At 47.9% G+C, this 19737-nt stretch overlaps 1 protein-coding gene across 3 annotated transcripts in view; it reads left to right on the forward strand.

Annotated features, from left to right (window-relative positions):
- eefsec (eukaryotic elongation factor, selenocysteine-tRNA-specific) overlaps nucleotides 1-19737 on the forward strand; it is a 509605-nt gene that overhangs the window by 131163 nt on the left and 358705 nt on the right. The window lies entirely within an intron of this gene.

Here is a 19737-nt window from a genome sequence, read left to right on the forward strand (position 1 = left end):
AAGCCAGAACATGGTATGTTTTCAAGAAGGAGTTAGATATAGCTCTTGGGGCTAAAGGGCTCAAAGGATATGGGGGAAAAGTGGGAACAGGTTGCTGAGTTGGATGATCAGTCATGATCATGATGAATGGCGGAGCAGGCTTGGAGGACCGAGTGGCCTCCTGCTTCTACTTTCTATGTTTCTATGTGTCATCTTTCCACTAATGGGCTATTAATTATGTCAAAAAATGGTAATTTGCAATAAAAGAATTTCAGACCCTTCGTGTCTGAGCCTAGTTTCTGCACAAGAGAAAGATTCGAAGTTTTGTTTTATACCATGCACCATCTGAAAGAGTGGAAGCTGAATCAGTAATAGTTTTTTTAAAGGGGAGCAGATGAATAATTTATCAGAGAAACATTTATGTCACCTTCACACCTATTCTAATCTTACAGGAGAGAATCATACAGCAGAGGAAGAGGCCCCGGCTCTTCAAAAGAGCGACCTAAGTCTCCATAGATTTTCTCCCATAATCTTGCAAGTCGGTCCTTTTTGAGTACATTTCTCATTGATGCTGTGGAATCTGATACTGCCACTCTTTTAGGTAATATGGTTCTTTTGGTTACCCTCCACTCACCTCCGCTCCCATACCGGCCTCCCCAAACAGGTGCTGGAATGTGGCGACTAGGGGCTTTTCACAGTAACTTCATTGAAGCCTACTTGTGACAATAAGCGATTATTATTATTACCAGAGGAAATAGTTTCTCCCTACTTTTTTTTTAATAAACAATTTTATTAAGGTATTTTTGGCATTGTAAACAGTTACAGTATACAGTACTGTGCAAATAGCAACTCAAAACAGAAACATAGTGCAAAAGACAAATCCTCTCTCGTAAACAGTACCCATCTATTTATCCCTCCTATTCTACTCCAATCTATCTCCCCCCCCCCCCCCCCCCCCCCCCCCCACACTGACGTTTAATTCCCCGCGCATAGAGCCATGCTTCGGTCTTCGGGGGCTTTGAGTCCCTCCTTGCCAGCAATATACGTCGCAGGGCTACCAGGTAAGCAAAGGCCAAGACGTCGGCCTCCATCTCCCCCCGGATCCCCGGGTCTTCCGAGACCCCAAAAATTGCTACTCCTGGACTGATCACCACTCTAGTTTTCAGTATCTGGGACATGACATCCACAAATCCCTCCCAGTATCTCCTGAGTTTTGGGCATGCCCAGAACACGTGGACGTGATTCGCTGGCCCTCCCGCACACTTAGCGCACTTGTCCTCCACCCCCAAAAATTTACTCATCCGGGCCACCGTCATGTGGGCCCGGTGGACGACCCTGAACTGAACCAGGCTGAGCCTAGCACATGTTGCAGTTGAATTTACCCTACTCAGGGCTTCCGCCCATACCCCCGTCCTCCATCTCCTCGCCGAGTTCCTCCTCCCACTTGAGCTTCAGTTCCTCTGTCTGGGACTCCTCTCCTTTCATAGGTTCACGGTAAATATCCGAGACTTTCCCATCTCTTGCCTCTCCCCTAGAGACTACTCTGTCCTGGATCCCATTTGGCGGGAGGCGTGGGAAGGATGGGACCTGTCTATGTATGAAGTCACGCATTTGCAAGTACCCAAAGTAATTCCCTCTTACTAGTCCGAATTTCTCCTCCATGGCCCTCGTGCTCGAGAAGCTCCCCCACTAAGAACATATCGCCCATCCTTCCCACCCCCGCCTGCCGCCACGCTCTGAATCCACCGTCCATACTCACGGGCGAATCGGTGGTTGTCGCATATTGGAGACCAGACCGATGCCCCCACCACCCCTACATGCCTTCTCCATTGGCCCCAGATCCGCAGAGCTGCCACCACTACCGGGCTGGTGGAGTACCTGGCCGGCGGGAGCAGTAGTGGGGGCCGTGACCAAGGCTGCCAAACTGGTGCCCCTACACGAAGCCGCCTCCACTTGCCCCCAAATAGACCCCGTACCCACCATCCAACTCCTTACCATGGCTGTGTTGGCTGCCCAGTAGTAGTTGCTGAGGTTCGGCAGCCCCAGCCCCCCCTTGCTACGGTTCCTCTCAAGCATCGCTTTCTTCACCCGCGGGGACTTCCCCGCCCAGACAAACCCACAATAATCTTGTTGACCCTTTTGAAGAAGGACCGCGGGATGAAAATCGGGAGGCACTGAAAAATAAACCAAAATCTTGGGAGGATTGTCATCTTTACCGTCTGCACTCTCCCCGCAAGCGATAGCGGGAGTGCATCCCACCTCCTCTCCCTACTTGCTCTATCGCTATCATTTGCAACACCTCCCTTGGGATTCCCCATAATATTCGCAGTTCGAAGGATAATAATTGCGGCTTCTCCAGATTCTAAATGTGACTGAACCCCTGAACAGATCATAAGTTACGATGGGCCTTGGTTTTCCACCCCCAGCTTCTCAGTTTTGGAAAAACAACTACTCGTCACAAAAGTAGGAGCATTCTTTCAGAGCGTGGAGTTTTCATTTGACACCATACCCATAAAACTCCGAAGGAGTAGTGTGTATTAATATGTCTCTGGGTAAATGAGACTCTCTTCGCTGTTAAGTCTAGATCCTGGAAAATAAAGCCCTTTTGCTTTTGCCTTCCCGGTTTCTGAAACAAATTAAAATTAAACACCTCCAGGGCTTGAAGGCTGCTGAAGGTACACGCGGAGATTCAAAGATGTTCTGAAAATATTTTCTGTAAGAATATAAAAGATGAATTGTTGTATTGTTCTCGAGATATTGCCATGGTCCTACTGAATTTGCGTGACCAAATGTGCAGAGTTCAAAATTTGTTGTTATAATTGCCCCTTTAGGGTTCAGCTGAGTTTTTCTTTGCCTGTGCAGATGTAGTTATCTAATTTATTAATTTACATTTTGGTATACCCTGCCTGTGGGCAAGAGTTGAACTCCGAATAGCCTGTTACATTTGAATAGGTTTGGAATGGAAATGTATTTAGCAATAGGGATATAATGTTATTTGCAGAATACATCTTGTTTAAATTGCAAGTTAACCCATTTAAACTGCAAATGTCCCCTTTGCCAAGCAGTTTTTTTTTGGGGGGGAGGAGGAAAAACAGCGCTATTGTCTTTTATGTAACACAACAATTAGGTGCCATTTTGCAACGAGGAGAAAATGATCAGCTCCGTTTAATATTTCAGTAGATTTGATAAATTGTGATGATTATGCATGGTTTGACTAGTGAATGGTTACAAATGGTGTAGAAAAGATATATTAATGAGCAGTGTGCCTCTTTTAAATATAAAGTGGCTCTTTCTCTGAACAATTTATCCAGCTCAAGTGTAAAAATGGCTCTTTTAACAAACCATTTACCTAACTGAAGTATTTAACCCTGTCCTTTTATCTTTTGCAGTGACTGGTTAGACTTAAGAGGCATTCTAAATTAGCCTGTTTGTTTCTGTGAACAGCCTATCTAAATCCTGTGGAGCCAGGGAAATCTTTTTCTGCTCACCTTGTCTCCCAGTGACTTATGATGGCCTGGACGTGACCTTCATGTCAGTCACAACAATACCACACTTTAAAAGTACTTCATTGACTGTGAGTGTGTCGAGACGTCCTGTGGTTGGGAAAGGCACTATATAAATGCAAGCCTTTTTTTTAATTGAATTTGTGGCTCATTGGTGAGTCACTGGCTTTTTACCTCTGGGACACCTGTCCAGATTCAACGTGAAGTGAGCTTGCCAAGTCTTCAATTCAGCGTAATTTACTACTGAACTGGCAATCTGTCTTCGAGAGGCCAGAGGATGCCTGGTGTTGCAATTAGGGGAGAGAAAAAAGCATATTGGGCAAGCTGTTGTACTGCAGTACAATTTTGGGGAAGAACTTAGCGATTTTTCTATCACGTTTTTATTGCTCTATCTGACTTCTTTAAGTGCTTTAACTTGGACATGGGCTGGGTTTTTGTTCTCTGGACCTGGCAGGATATCAATGAAAGGGTTTGATAGGGTAAACGCAGAGAAAACATTGCCACCTGTGGGAGAGACCAAGACTTGGGGTTGCCAACCCTCCATGATTGGCTGGAGTCTCCAGGAATGGTGAGGCCCCATTTGGAGTATCGTGAGCAGTTTTGGGCCCCGTATCTAAGGAAGGATGTGCTGGCCTTGGAGAGGGTCAGAGGAGTGATGCCTGGAATGAAGAGCTTGTCATATGAGGAACGGTTGAGGACTCTGGGAATGCACTCGTTGGAGTTTAGAAGGATGAGGGGGGGGAATCTTATTGAAACTTACAGGATACTGTGAGGCCTGGATAGAGTGGACGTGGAGAAGATGTTTCCACTTGTTTGAAAAACTAAAAGTAGAGGACACATTCTCAGATTAAAGAGATGATCCTTTAAAACAGAGATGAGGAGGAATTTCTTCAGCCAGAGGGTGGTGAATCTGTGGTACTCTTTGTCGCAGAAGGCTGTGGAGGCCAAATTACTTGAGTGTCTTTAAGACACAGATAGATAGGTTCTTGATTAATAAGGGATCAGGGGTTATGGGTGTCATAATATACACCAGTATATCATGATGCAGACACACACACACTGATGGAGACACAGCAAGACCAATCAACACACAAAACACCGCAGCCAATCACCAGTTAGAGCACACTCACTATAAAGACAGAGGGCATCAGAGTTCCTGCTCATTTGGGATGCAGCCTCTCCGAAGGACACAGCTTACAGCACAGATCCTCACCATGTGCTGAGTGCATAGACTGGTTAGGACAGGCATAGGTCTTTAGTTTAATCTAACATCGTGTTAACCCACAGTGAAAGTATGTTCAACAGTTTCTAACTAAATAAAATAGTGTTGTACTATTTTAAGTGTTGGTGGCCTATATGTGTTCCACGGATCCAGAGCACCCAACACATCAATGGGGAGAAGGCAGGAGAATGGGGATGAGAAAAATACCAGCCATGATTGAATGGCGGAGCAGACTCGGGGGGCCGAGTGGCCTCATTCTGCTCCTATGTCTTATGGTCTAAGACCAATCTCTAGAACACTGCTGTGTGAAATCCTGGAGAAAAATCATTTGAGTCATTAAAAATGTTTTTTTGTGGTGTCATTTGCTGTGAACATTTCTCTTTACCCGATGTAAAAATATTGAAAATGGGCTAAGTGGCTGTTTGGCTGGTGTGTCGGCTGACTAATGGCTGGAGTGTGGGGGCAGATCATGGGGCGAAAACTCCAGAAATCGCAGTTCGCAACTCTACCAGAGCCCGAGATCATAAATATGAGATACTCACTAATCAATCCTTAATTAAAAAATCAAAAGGAAGTTTAAAAAAATGCATTTGTTGGCTGCTGTTTTTAATCCAAATGTACTGAACACAAAATCATTTAGCTCTCATGATTCAATATTCAGAGTTGAAACAGGGAATAAACTTCCAGGGTTGCCTTCATTTAAAAAATGCAAGACATAAAGAAGTTAAGCCGTACAAATGCAGCGTATGAGAGGCCTTGGTCCCTCTGATACCTTCCTCTAAAATAGCGGTGAAAGGAATTTCACACCAACAGGTGACGCATTCATACAGCAGTATTACACAGCGTAATTTCCAGGTCATACTTGCGGAAATAAAGATGTAATTATATAATTTTAGGAAAGTGCCTGGGTCTTTCGTCTGTCAAAATAAAATGTGGCATTTATTTTTCACTAAGTCCCTTTTTCTTTAAATAGCCCAGTTCTCTTGTGCCCCACACCACAGTAGCTGCCGCAAAGCAAGCAAGGTCACCCCCAAATTATCCTTCCCTGTTCACAGAGCATCACAGTGTCTTTGCCGGAGTAGTGTGGCTGAGACTGGGAGCTGGTCAGTACTGTTCCAACCTGCATTCCACTGCTTCACTGTATTGGGGCTCCAACAACCCAGTGTGTATTTTTGATCTCTGATCTCGGAAAGTATTTCTGAATTTGCAAAGATTCTGGCCAGCCCCACGTGTGCTTAATGATTTGTTTGCAAAAAAATTAATCACTTGTTAGTCTGCCCCAGTATTAGGACGTCTTTAATCATCTTCTAGCTGTGAACAGTGAGAGACAAAACCCAGATAAACCCAAACTGCAGAGTGTGGTGAACTCAGCCCAACGCATCACACAAGCTTGCCACCCGCACATTGATTCTGTATAGACCTCCCGCTGCCTCAGGAAGGCAGACAGCAATATCAGAGACCCGTCACACCTTCTTCCAGACCTTCCATCAGGCAGGAGATACAGAAATCTGAAGACCCACACATCCGGACATTGGAACAGCTTCTTCCCCCACAGCTGCTAGACTCCTCAACGACTCTCCCTCGGACTGATCTTTTCCCCGTAAGAACACTATTCACGACGCCCTATGCTGCTCTTGCTCATGTATTTGTTTTGTTTGGCCCCTTGTTCCGCACTGTAACCAATCACTGTTTGTCGATGTACCATTTATTTGTCAATGTACTCTGTCAATTATACTTTTCACTGTACTTCGGTACATGTGACAATAAATCAAATGAAATCAAATTCACAAATGCAGTCAGGGCTTTCATAACCTGCTGTTGCAATTTAATCAGATAGCAGAGGCAACCAGAAGTTTGGAATAAAGAAATTATCAATAAGAAGATCCACAGCTACAGGGTAGAGTTGTGTCCATTATGTGACGGTAAGTTGCATGACCTAAATGAATCTCATCACAACTGTTGGTTTTTAGGTTCATTTAAAAAATATATATTTTAATTAACGATTTTTCAATTTTACAACAATACCCATATTACCAAAGCAGGATGATACACAAACCCCGACAAATTATACCCACCCCATCTGCCAAGATTTAAAAAAAGACAACAAGTAGATAGTGAAGGGCTGCCATATCTGGTAGAACCCTTCAACCAACCAATGGTGTACTTGGAATTCTTGCACCTCGAAAAAGTCATTAGGTCACCAACCATACCGAGGCGCCGGGCTGAGACGAAGACCTCCGCGTCAGCAGAACTCTCCTCCGGGCAATCAGCGAAGCGTAGGTAAGATCATCTGCCTTCACTACTGTCTGCAACCCCGGCCAGTCTGACACCCAGAAAATGGCCACCAGAGGACAAGACTCCAGATCGATATTCAGAATCGCGGTGCTGAAGAAGGAGACCCAAAAGCGTACCAATTTGGGACAAGACCAGAACATGGGCGGCGGCACGGTGGTTAGCACTGTTGCTTCACAGCGCCAGGGTCCCAGGTTCGATTCCCGGCTTGGGTTACTGTCTGTGCGGAGTCTGCACGTTCTCCCCGTGTCTGCGTAGGTTTCCTCCGGGCGCTCTGGTTTCCTCCCACAAGTCCCGAAAGACGTACTGTTAGGTAATTTGGATATTCTGAATTCTCCCTCTGTGTACCCGAACAGGCGCCGGAGTGTGACGACTGAGGGATTTTCACAGTAACTTGATTGCAGTGTTAATGTAAGCCTACTTGTGACAATAATACAGATTATTATTATTACATATGTGTGTGATTGGCCTGTATTCTACCTCTGGAAAATAACACTCAACCTACTTTTGGTCAGGTGTGCCCTGTGCACCACTTTAAGCTGGATTAGACCAAGCTGCTCTCAAGAGGATGTGGAGTTCACCCTGCTCAGGGTGAAACCCCCCCCACGTCGTCGCCAACTGCTCCATACTGGCAAACCATCGTTCTATTACTAAATCCCCAAATCTGTCCAGCCCTTTCCCTTCCCACACCCCGAACGTAGCGTCCAATCTCGACAGTTCAAATAAATGATCAGCCCTGTAGTCTCATGGTGCCGAGGTCCCAGGTTCGATCCCAGCTCTGGGTCACTGTCCGTGTGGAGTTTGCACATTCTCCCCGTGTTTGCGTGGGTTTCGCCGCCACAACCCAAAGATATGCAGGCTAGGTGGATTGGCCATGCTAAACTGCCCCTTAATTGGCAAAAATGAATTGGGTACACTACATTTATTTTAAAATAAATAAATAAATAAAATAAATTATCAGCACAGATAGGGGCCAGCTTCGACACAGCTTCAAGCTTAAAATGAAAATCGCTGGACTTCCGGGTGCGGCGATGACCAGCTGAGTCGCACGTTTCGGCAGCTCCCTGTGAAACGGACTTTTGGGCTCTTGATAGGAGCCCCAATGGCAATTTTGACGGCTAAAAACACTGTGCGGTAAACCAGAAGGGAATCCCCCCTGGATACGGATGGAAAAAGGAGGAGAGAGTGGCCAGATTGCAGTGGATCCTTTAGAACAGCGGCAAGGAAGGCAAGCAAAAACCAAGATGGCGTCGGAAGGTGGCAGTTTAACATGGGGCCCTGAACAACAAGAGTTCTTGAAATGCTGTGTGGAAGAGATCAAAAAGGAAATGAAGAAAGAGCTGTTGGCCCCGATACTACAGGCGATCGAAGGGCTAAAGGAGGAACAAAAGACCCAGGAGCGGGAGCTTCGGGTCGTGAAGGCAAAGGCAGCCGAGAATGAGGACGATATACAGGGCCTGGTGGTGAAGACGGAGACGCAGGAGGCACATCAGAAACGATGTGTGGAAAGGTTGGAGGCACTGGAAAACAACGCAAGGAGGAACAACCTGAGGATTCTTGGTCTTCCTGAAGGTGTGGAGGGAGCGGACGTCGGGGCATATGTGAGCACGATGCTGCACTCGTTAATGGGAGCGGAGGCCCCGGCGGGTCCGTTGGAGGTGGAGGGAGCATACCGAGTGATGGCGCGAGGACCGAGAGCAGGAGAAATTCCCAGAGCCATAGTGGTGAGATTCCTCCGTTTTAAGGATAGAGAAATGGTCCTTAGATGGGCGAAGAAAACTCGGAGCAGTAAATGGGAGAACGCGGTGATCCGCGTTTATCAAGACTGGAGTGCGGAGGTGGCGAGAAGGAGGGCGAGCTTTAATCGGGCCAAGGCGGTGCTTCATAAAAAGAAGATAAAATTTGGAATGCTGCAACCGGCAAGACTGTGGGTCACATATCAAGGGAGGCACCACTACTTTGAGACGGCGGATGAAGCGTGGACTTTTATTGTGGAAGAAAAACTGGAATGAGCGGGTTATTAAAAAGAACGTTCGAACAAAGTGGTGGGGCGAATGTGGGGGGCAAAGAGGGGTTTTATGTACTAATCCTGCGATGTGGTAACTTTTCTCTCTCCCACAGGTGGTGATGGGGGAGGAGGGGAGGTGGAGGAGATGGGGCGTTGGCCATTGGGGGCGGGGCCAAGGGAGAAGCGCGGGCTTGGTTCCCGCGCTATGATAATCATGGCGGGAATAGAGAAGCAGGAAGGAGGGGGCGTCGCACGGTGCGAGCCGAGGTCACGGGGGGAAGCCGAGGTCAGCCAGAGTTTGCTGACTTCTGGGAGCAACATGGGGAGAGTAATTACGCTAGCGGGGGATCTAGCGGGGGGGGGGGGGGGGGTGGGAGGGGGGATTTACTGGGTTGCTGCTGCTGGGGAGAGGGGGGAGCTGGTATGGGAGAGGATGGGCGGGGGGGGCACCGCCTGGGGGAGATACAGCTGCGTGGGAACCGGGTGAGGAGCTGGAAAAAGGTGATGGCTAATCGACAAGGGGGGGGGGGGGGGTAGGAAGCCCCCCAACTCGGCTGATCACGTGAAACGTGAGAGGGCTGAACGGGCCGATAAAGAGGGCACGGGTACTCGCACACCTTAAGAAACTTAAGGCAGATGTGGTTATGTTACAGGAAACGCACCTGAAACTGATAGACCAGGTTAGGCTACGCAAAGGATGGGTGGGGCAGGTGTTCCATTCGGGGCTAGATGCGAAAAACAGGGGGGTGGCTATATTAGTGGGGAAGCGGGTAATGTTCGAGGCAAAGACTATAGTGGCGGATAACGGGGGCAGATACGTGATGGTGAGTGGCAAACTACAGGGGGAGACGGTGGTTTTGGTAAACGTATATGCCCCGAACTGGGATGATGCCAATTTTATGAGGCGGATGCTAGGACGCATTCCGGACCTAGAGATGGGAAAGCTGATAATGGGGGGAGATTTTAATACGGTGTTGGAACCAGGGCTGGATAGGTCGAAGTCCAGGACTGGAAGGAGGCCGGCAGCAGCCAAGGTACTTAAAGATTTTATGGAGCAGATGGGAGGTGTAGACCCGTGGAGATTTAGCAGACCTAGGAGTAAGGAGTTCTCGTTTTTCTCCTATGTCCATAAAGTCTACTCGCGAATAGACTTTTTTGTGCTGGGTAGGGCATTGATCCCGAAGGTGAGGGGAACGGAGTATACGGCTATAGCCATTTCGGATCACGCTCCACACTGGGTGGACTTGGAGATAGGGGAGGAAACAGGAGGGCGCCCACCCTGGAGAATGGACATGGGACTAATGGCAGATGAGGGGGTGTGTCTAAGGGTGAGGGGGTGCATTGAAAAGTACTTGGAACTCAATGATAATGGGCAGGTCCAGGTGGGAGTGGTCTGGGAGGCGTTGAAGGCGGTGGTTAGAGGGGAGCTGATATCAATAAGAGCACATAAAGGGAAGCAGGAGAGTAAGGAACGGGAGCGGTTGCTGCAGGAACTTTTGAGGGTGGACAGACAATATGCGGAAGCACCGGAGGAGGGACTGTACAGGGAAAGGCAAAGGCTACATGTAGAATTTGACTTGCTGACTACAGGCACTGCAGAGGCACAATGGAGGAAGGCACAGGGTGTACAGTACGAATATGGGGAGAAGGCGAGCAGGTTGCTGGCACACCAATTGAGGAAAAGGGGAGCAGCGAGGGAAATAGGGGGAGTGAGGGATGAGGAAGGAGAGATGGAGCGGGGAGCGGAGAGAGTGAATGGAGTGTTCAAGACATTTTATAAAAAATTATATGAAGCTCAACCCCCGGATGGGAGGGAGAGAATGATGGGCTTCTTGGATCAGCTGGAATTTCCCAAGGTGGAAGAGCAGGAAAGGGTGGGACTGGGAGCACAGATCGAGGTAGAAGAAGTGGTGAAAGGAATTAGGAGCATGCAGGCGGGAAAGGCCCCGGGACCGGATGGATTCCCAGTCGAATTCTATAGAAAATATGTGGACTTGCTCGCCCCGGTACTGACGAGGACCTTTAATGAGGCAAAGGAAAGGGGACAACTGCCCCCGACTATGTCTGAAGCAACGATATCGCTTCTCTTAAAGAAGGAAAAGGACCCGGTAGCGGGTCCTATAGACCTATTTCCCTCCTAAATGTAGATGCCAAGGTCCTGGCCAAGGTAATGGCAATGAGAATAGAGGAATGTGTCCCGGGGGTGGTCCACGAGGACCAAACTGGGTTTGTGAAGGGGAGACAGCTGAACACGAATATACGGAGGTTGTTAGGGGTAATGATGATGGCCCCACCAGAGGGAGAAACGGAGATAGTAGTGGCGATGGATGCCGAGAAAGCATTTGATAGAGTGGAGTGGGATTATTTGTGGGAGGTGTTGAGGAGATTTGGTTTTGGAGAGGGGTATGTTAGATGGGTGCAGCTGTTGTATAGGGCCCCAGTGGCGAGCGTGGTCACGAATGGACGGGGATCTGCATATTTTCGGCTCCATAGAGGGACAAGGCAGGGATGCCCTCTGTCCCCATTATTGTTTGCACTGGCGATTGAGCCCCTGGCGATAACGTTGAGGGGTTCCAAGAAGTGGAGGGGAGTACTTAGGGGAGGAGAAGAGCACCGGGTATCTTTGTATGCGGACGATTTGCTACTATACGTGGCGGACCCGGCGGAGGGGATGCCAGAAATAATGCGGATACTTGGGGAGTTTGGGGATTTTTCAGGGTATAAATTGAACATGGGGAAAAGTGAGTTGTTTGTGGTGCATCCAGGGGAGCAGAGTAGAGAAATAGAGGACCTACCGTTGAGGAAGGTAACAAGGGACTTTCGTTACCTGGGGATCCAGATAGCTAAGAATTGGGGCACATTGCATAGGTTAAATTTAACGCGGTTGGTGGAACAGATGGAGGAGGATTTCAAGAGATGGGATATGGTATCCCTGTCAATGGCAGGGAGGGTGCAGGCGGTTAAGATGGTGGTCCTCCCGAGATTCCTCTTTGTGTTTCAGTGCCTCCCGGTGGTGATCACGAAGGCTTTTTTTAAAAGGATTGAAAAGAGCATCATGGGTTTTGTGTGGGCCGGGAAGACCCCGAGAGTGAGGAAGGGATTCTGACAGCGTAGCAGGGATAGGGGGGGGGCTGGCACTACCGAGCCTAAGTGAGTATTATTGGGCCGCTAATATTTCAATGGTGAGTAAGTGGATGGGAGAGGAGGAGGGAGCGGCGTGGAAGAGATTAGAGAGGGCGTCCTGTAGGGGGACTAGCCTACAGGCTATGGTTACAGCCCCATTGCCGTTCTCACCGAGGAACTACACCACAAGCCCGGTGGTGGTGGCTACACTGAAGATTTGGGGACAGTGGAGATGGCATAGGGGAAAGACTGGAGCCTTGGGGGGGTCCCCGATAAGAAACAACCATAGGTTTGCCCCGGGGGGAATGGATGGGGGATATGGAATGTGGCAAAGAGCAGGAATAACGCAACTGAAAGATCTGTTTGTGGATGGGAAGTTCGCGAGTCTGGGAGCGCTGACCGAGAAATATGGGTTGCCCCAAGGGAATGCATTCAGGTATATGCAACTGAGGGCTTTTGCGAGGCAACAGGTGAGGGAATTCCCGCAGCTCCCGACACAAGAGGTGCAGGACAGAGTGATCTCAAAGACATGGGTGGGGGATGGTAAGGTGTCAGATATATATAGGGAAATGAGGGACGAAGGGGAGACTATGGTAGATGAACTAAAAGGGAAATGGGAAGAAGAGCTGGGGGAGGAGATCGAGGAGGGGCTATGGGCAGATGCCCTAAGCAGGGTAAACTCGTCGTCCTCGTGTGCCAGGCTAAGCCTGATTCAGTTTAAGGTATTACACAGGGCACATATGACTGGAGCACGGCTCAGTAAATTTTTTGGGGTGGAGGATAGGTGTGCGAGGTGCTCGAGAAGCCCAGCGAATCATACCCATATGTTTTGGTCATGCCCGGCACTACAGGGGTTTTGGATGGGGGTGACAAAGGTGCTTTCAAAAGTAGTAGGAGTCCGGGTCGAACCAAGCTGGGGGTTGGCTATATTTGGGGTTGCACAAGAGCCGGGAGTGCAGGAGGCGAGAGAGGCCGATGTTTTGGCCTTTGCGTCCCTAGTAGCCCGGCGCAGGATATTGCTAATGTGGAAAGAAGCCAAGCCCCCGGGGGTGGAGACCTGGATAAATGACATGGCGGGGTTTATAAAGCTAGAGCGGATTAAGTTCGTCCTAAGGGGGTCGGCTCAAGGGTTCACCAGGCGGTGGCAACCGTTCGTCGAATACCTCGCAGAAAGATAGACGGAATGGAAAAAAGAAGGCAGCAGCAGCAGCCCAGGATCGGCGGGGGGAGGGGGGGGGGAGGAACCAGAAGGACTCTCAGGGTTGTTAATATATACTGTATAATATGTATAGGTCGTTGCTACAGATAATTATATATTGGACTGTTAAATTATATTTTTGGAGAGTGTTACTTGTGACAAGGCAGTTGCCAATTAGGGCTAGTTTTCATTTTTGTTATTTATTATTTATTCATTTTTTGTTTATAAAATAGGTCATTGTTATTTGTGTTGTTATAATATTGTGTAAAGGATGCACAATGTACTGTGTTGGTTGACCAAAAATTTTCAATAAAATATTTAATTAAAAAAAAAAATGAAAATCGCTTATTGTCACAAGTAGGCTTCAAATGAAGTTACTGTGAAAAGTCCCTAGTTGCCACATTCCGGCGCCTGTTCGGGGTGGCTGGTACGGGAATTGAACCATGCTGCTGGCCTGCCTTGGTCTGCTTTCAAAGCCAGCGATTTAGCCCTGTGCTAAACCAGTCCCTGCTCTTGAATTGTCTCCTTATCCTTAAAGTGGACACGACCGCCAGGTTTGAGTAGTACCTATCCGGAGACAACAGAAGCGAGTTCGTCACCAACTCCCCCAGACTAGACCCCTACACTACACTCGCCTCTATCTATCCTCATATCAGCACCTTATCAGCATTGGCCGCCCAATAATAATAAAGCAAATTCGGCAATGCTAGGCACCCCCCCCCGATTGCCTATCCCGTTGGAGAACTACCTTACGAACGCTTGGAGTATTCCCCCCCCCACCCCCCCCCCCCACCCCAAAAAAAGGACAAAATCAACCTATTGGCCCTCCCCAAAAAAGATTTGGGGAGGAAGATAGAAAAACAATACAAAAACACAATCCTTGGAAGAATGTTCATTTTGATAGACTGGACTCTGCCTGCCAGGGATAGAGGAAGGTTGTCCCACTTTTGCAGATTGGACCTAACGTTGTCTACCAGGCTTGCAAAGTTCAGTTTATGCAACTGGGCCCAATCATGGGCCACTCGGTCCCAGATACCTAACGGTAGAGTTGGCCAAGCGAAAAGGCAACACCCCTGGGCCGAAAAAGAAAGAAATATCTCTACCCTACAAAAATACAACAAAATTCAACACTCCTACCAAAAGTACGATCCCACCAGGAACTATGTATTTCCAAGGAAAGAGAAAGCCTGCCTCAAACAATATCCCACAAAACAGTTGGCGTCCCATCCCCACCATACAACTTATGCAAAACAAGCCCCTCCCAACCAAGTAAATAAAGAAATAACATCAAATCCATGCAGAATACCCCAAATCCCTTCCCATGAACAATTAAAACAAGTCCACCTTGAGCCAGTTCAACTCTACCACAGTCCATGCTCTGTACAAAAACCTCTGCCTCCTCCGCAATATTGAAGTAAGATTGACCCAAAGGTAACACGCAGCCTCGCCGGATGCACCACGCCAAGCCTCACTCCACTCTTGAATAAAGCCTCTTTTGCCTTGTGAAAGTACGTCGGCTTCTTCGACAGCTCCGCACCAGCGTCCTGATATACTCTAACATGGCTTCCTTCCCCTCTCAGGTTACGATCCTTCTTGGCCCACTTCAGGACCCGCTCTTTCTGGAAGCTGTGAAATCTGGCTATCACTTTCATAGATTATCATAGAATTTACAGTGCAGAAGGAGGCCATTCGGCCCATCGAGTCTGCACCGGCTCTTGGAAAGAGCACCCTCCCCAAGGTCAACACCTCCACCTAATCCCCTTAACCCAGTAACCCCACCCAACACTAAGGGCAATTTTGGACACTGAGGGCAATTTATCGTGGCCAATCCACCTAACCTGCACATCTTTGGATTGTGGGAGGAAACCGGAGCACCCGGAGGAAACCCACGCACACACGGGGAGGATGTGCAGACTCCGCACAGACAGTGACCCAAGCTGGGAATCGAACCTGGGACCCTGGAGCTGTGAAGCAATTGTGCTATCCACAATGCTACCGTGCTGCCACCACTTTGTGGTGGCTCATTCGCCCAAGGCTTCTGCCAGAGTGTTCGATGGGCCCTATCGAACTCAGGAGGGGATGCCAATAAACCCGCCACCGCAACCATCTTACCAAACATCTGCGAAGATTCAGGCCCTCCACACCATTCGCCAACCCCACGACCCACAGATTTTGTCTCCTCGACCGATTCTCCAGGTCATTCACTTTCGCCCTCCGATTCTTATTCTACTCCGCCATCACGGAGAGGTGATTTGGTTGTTGTGCCTTGCCAAAGCCTCCTCCACCCCTTTCAACTCTTCGACATGCTCCTTTACAGCTTCCAAAGTCCCGTCCAACTTCCCAGGGACAGGACCCAGGGCCGCCTCACTCGACTTACTCACCGTAGCCTCTCAAAATGTTTTTCAAGCTGATTTTCAAACTTTGTAGTCAGCACCACCGTTAGCATATCTGCCATGATGGGGGCGGCTGCAACTGCTGGATTCGCTGCAGCTGCCACCCTCTCTGCTGAGGCTCAACGTGAAGCCTCCAGGTTGGTTGAGGAAGTTCCACCCGCAGACTTCTTAGTTGTGGTCTTTCTTGACATATTTCCATTCTAGGACCCCTCTGCTTTCTTATAGGAAGATATTAAGGACCAAAAAGCCCTGAGAACTGGATAAAAAGGGCCAAAAACAAGTACCCTGGTGGGAGCTACCGAATGCACGACCTACTCTGATATGCTGCCACCGGAAGTCAGGTTCATTCATTGTGAAATTAAAACATCTTATTTACTTTTTATGAAACTCAACTCGTTTTCCAAGTATGAAAAACAGGAAAACCCAGTTTGGATCTTGAGGGAAATTATGTTCCTTGTTTATTCCGTTGTACAAAAGACACAGGACAGTGAGCATCACCCCGCATGTACATAAGGTGTTCTGTTTGCTGGAGCAATTGAGTCCGCTGAACCTAAAGATCGGAATTACTGACAGAAGTATTTTTTACGGAATGTGGGCATTGCTGGCTCAGCCCATCCCTAATTGCCCTTGAGAAGATGGTGGTGAGCTGGTGCCTTGAACCGCTGCAGTCCATGTGGAGCAGATACACACACGGTGCAGTTAGGGAGGGAGTTGAAGAATTCTGGCCCTGCGATGGTGAAGGTACGGCGATATATTTCCACGTCAGGATAGTGGCTTGGAGGGTGATATAACCCACGGGGTCTGGACCATAAGACTGTCAGACATAGGAGCAGAATTAGGCCACTCTGCCCAACGGTCTGCTCCGTCATTCAATGGTGGCTGATATTTTTCTCATCCCCATTCTCCTGCCTTCTGCCCATAACCCCTGATCTCCTTATTAATCAAGACCATGAGGTTCCCATGGCCTCACCTGATGTATGACCTCCCCAGATGAGGGAGCAGGGACACACCCTTAACCTAGAGTGCCCTGGGATATAAATACACTGGACGAGTGTGGGTCGGGATGCGGGAGACCCTTCGGGGAGTAGAGTGTGCAGTGAGTAACTCGTATAAAACCTTTTTGTTCCTATCATTCATCGCTTCCTCATGGTCACTTGCCTGGATCTTACAGAGGGGAACTCTCACGAGGTGGTATTGTAACAAGAAAGATGTCCAGGCATCGGAAAGGGTTCAATAAAGGGTTACTGAAGTAATAATTGGGATTAAGCATAGATTACAAGGACAAACCAAAAAGGATTATATGGAGGAGAGAAATTACAGGGGGTGATCTCGTTTCATCGAGGCAAATGTCAATATATTTAAGGGTCACAGATTCTACGACAGGGTAGCAGCTGAAAGTTAGAAGGAGGAGGATTAAAACAGTTTGTGTTTATGCTTCACCCAATGATTGCCAAGTGAGTTGGTACACTAAATTTCTCAACATATTCGGGAGAAAGTAGGATAAGCACGGTAGCACGGTGGTTAGCACTATGGCTTCACAGTGCTAGGGTCCCAGGTTCGATTCCCCGCTGGGTCACTGTCTGTGTGGAGTCTACACGTTCTATCTGTGTCTGCGTGGGTTTCCTCCGGGTGCTCCGGTTTCCTCCCACAATCCAAAGACGTGCCGGTTAGGTGGATTGGACATGCTAAATTGCCCTTAGTGTCCAAAAAAGGTGCGATGGGGTTACTGAGTTACGGGGATAGGGTGGAAGTGAGGACTTAAGTGGGTTGGTGCTGATTCGATGGGCCGAATGGCCTCCTTCTGCACTGTATGTTCTATGTAATTTCAATGTAATAAGTACCCAATAAATAACTTTAAGTGTTATAACACCCTGCGCTCTTGCATGGTCAATTCCAGCCCCACAGGCCTCAGAGTCACAACCCAAGTGAATTAACCAATAATTCTCAGAGAAATCCCCCAAAACTCTTGGTGGCCCAATAATTACAGTCACCAAAGTTGAAACTCAATTACTATTTATTTATAACCGGAACAAAGATGAAATCTGCATAATTACTGCTGAATAACATGCATGATTACCTACTACCACCTTTAAGTGTCCCACCCTCTGCCCACATACACAAGACCGAAACACTAGAGGGGTGGAAAAGGGTAAATATAATAAGGATCAAAGTCAAAAGATAAAAGTCCTTGCTTTAAGTGATGAGTTATTTGCAGCAGGCTTCCCTCCCAGCACGCTGGTTGGTCAGAGCCTCTGGTTTAGAGCTGGTGAGGGTCTTATAGAACACAGAACATAGTACAGGCCCTTCGGCCCACAATGTTGTGCTGACCATTTATCCTAATCTAACATCAACCTAACCTACACCACCTCTTCAATTTACTGCTGTTCATGTGCCTTCTTTGCAGAGTCATTCATTCAGTACGGTACTTACAGGCAGCAGGCCTTCTGGAGAGTCACTTTAGTTCTTATCAAACTGGGCCTTCAACTCACAAGGTTCACATTCAGGCCTATTTCTTTCATGAGACACTTTGCCTCATATCAAACCCTGCTTCTTGCCGTGGTGTTTTTTTCTCAAGCCTATGCACTCTTGAGGGAATAGCACCCAGACTTACTGGAGAGAGAATCAGCCCTCACAGTGGCCTAATAAAAGGGAGTTTAGCTTTGTCTTTTGGGAGATAATTAGTTGAAATCCTCCACCCAGACTGCAGAATCATAAGTCAAACTCAAATGGAACCTCGTGGCTTTGAGAAACGTCCCAGAAGGATGCTATCCAGTCACCACCTGTTACTGGGCAGATCACAGATTTCTGGGGCCCATTCATTGGCCGCCAGCCACATCAATCAATCTGAGTCAGCACTGTTGTCAGTCTAAAGCAGCAAAGCCTTCTGGATCTTCCTGTTTGGATTAAAGCCACAGGCCACTTTCCTTAAAGACACATGTCCATTAATCATACATGGATCAAAAATCGAAACAGCAAAAAAATAAAAGGAAGGGGAAATAAGGGAAAGGACAGGAAGGGTAGAGGGGTCAATTACTAGGGGGCATAGGTTTAAGGTGAGAGGGGCAAGGTTTAGAGCAGATGTACGAGGCAAGTTTTTTACGCAGAGGGTAGTGGGTGCCTGGAACTCGCTACCGGAGGAGGTGGTGGAAGCAGGGACGATAGTGACATTTAAGGGGCATTTTGACAAATACATGAATAGGATGGGAATAGAGGGATACAGACCCAGGAAGTGTAGAAGATTGTAGTTTAGTCGGGCAGCATGGTCGGCACGGGCTTGGAGGGCCCGAAGGGCCTGTTCCTGTGCTGTACATTTCTTTATTCTTTGACCCTTAACGAGAGGCGTAGAAGCCATTTGGTTAGATTTCCAATACATTATGCCTGGTCACTTCACTGCCGTGAGATTTCTGGCCTACCTTCTTGTATGTTGCTGTGTTCATTTGAGTTGGATTTTTCCTTCAGTGATCTCTCTGGAGATTGCGTGCTCTTTTTTAATGAATTTGTGGAAAGGCATTAGTCCACCAAGAATGTATGCAGAACCAAGCTTTGCCTCATCTATCTGCTGCTGCTTGATTTATATCACCGTCACTCTGTTTTCACCTGTGGTAGTCTTTGAGACTATGGGGCTTGCCGCCACCCCCCTCCCCCCATCCAGCCAGGTTCGCCAATCAAAATAAAATAAGATTTGATAACTTCTGTTATTGGTGTATGTTAAATGGCGATTAAAGGATTACTGTGGCATTGATCAATGTACAATTATAGAACATTACAGCGCAGTACAGGCCCTTCGGCCCTCGATGTTGCGCCGACCTGTGAAACCACTCTCAAGCCCATCTACACCCCCTTATCATCCATATGTTTATCCAATGACCATTTAAATGCCCTTAATGTTGGTGAGTCCACTACTGTTGCAGACAGGGCATTCCACGCCCTTACTACTCTCGGAGTAAAGAACCTACCTCTGACATCTGTCCTATATCTATCTCCCTTCAATTATTTCACTGAAATGCTTAATGATTCTT

This window comes from Scyliorhinus torazame, chromosome 13 (assembly GCF_047496885.1).
Source record: "Scyliorhinus torazame isolate Kashiwa2021f chromosome 13, sScyTor2.1, whole genome shotgun sequence".
NCBI lineage: Eukaryota > Metazoa > Chordata > Chondrichthyes > Carcharhiniformes > Scyliorhinidae > Scyliorhinus > Scyliorhinus torazame.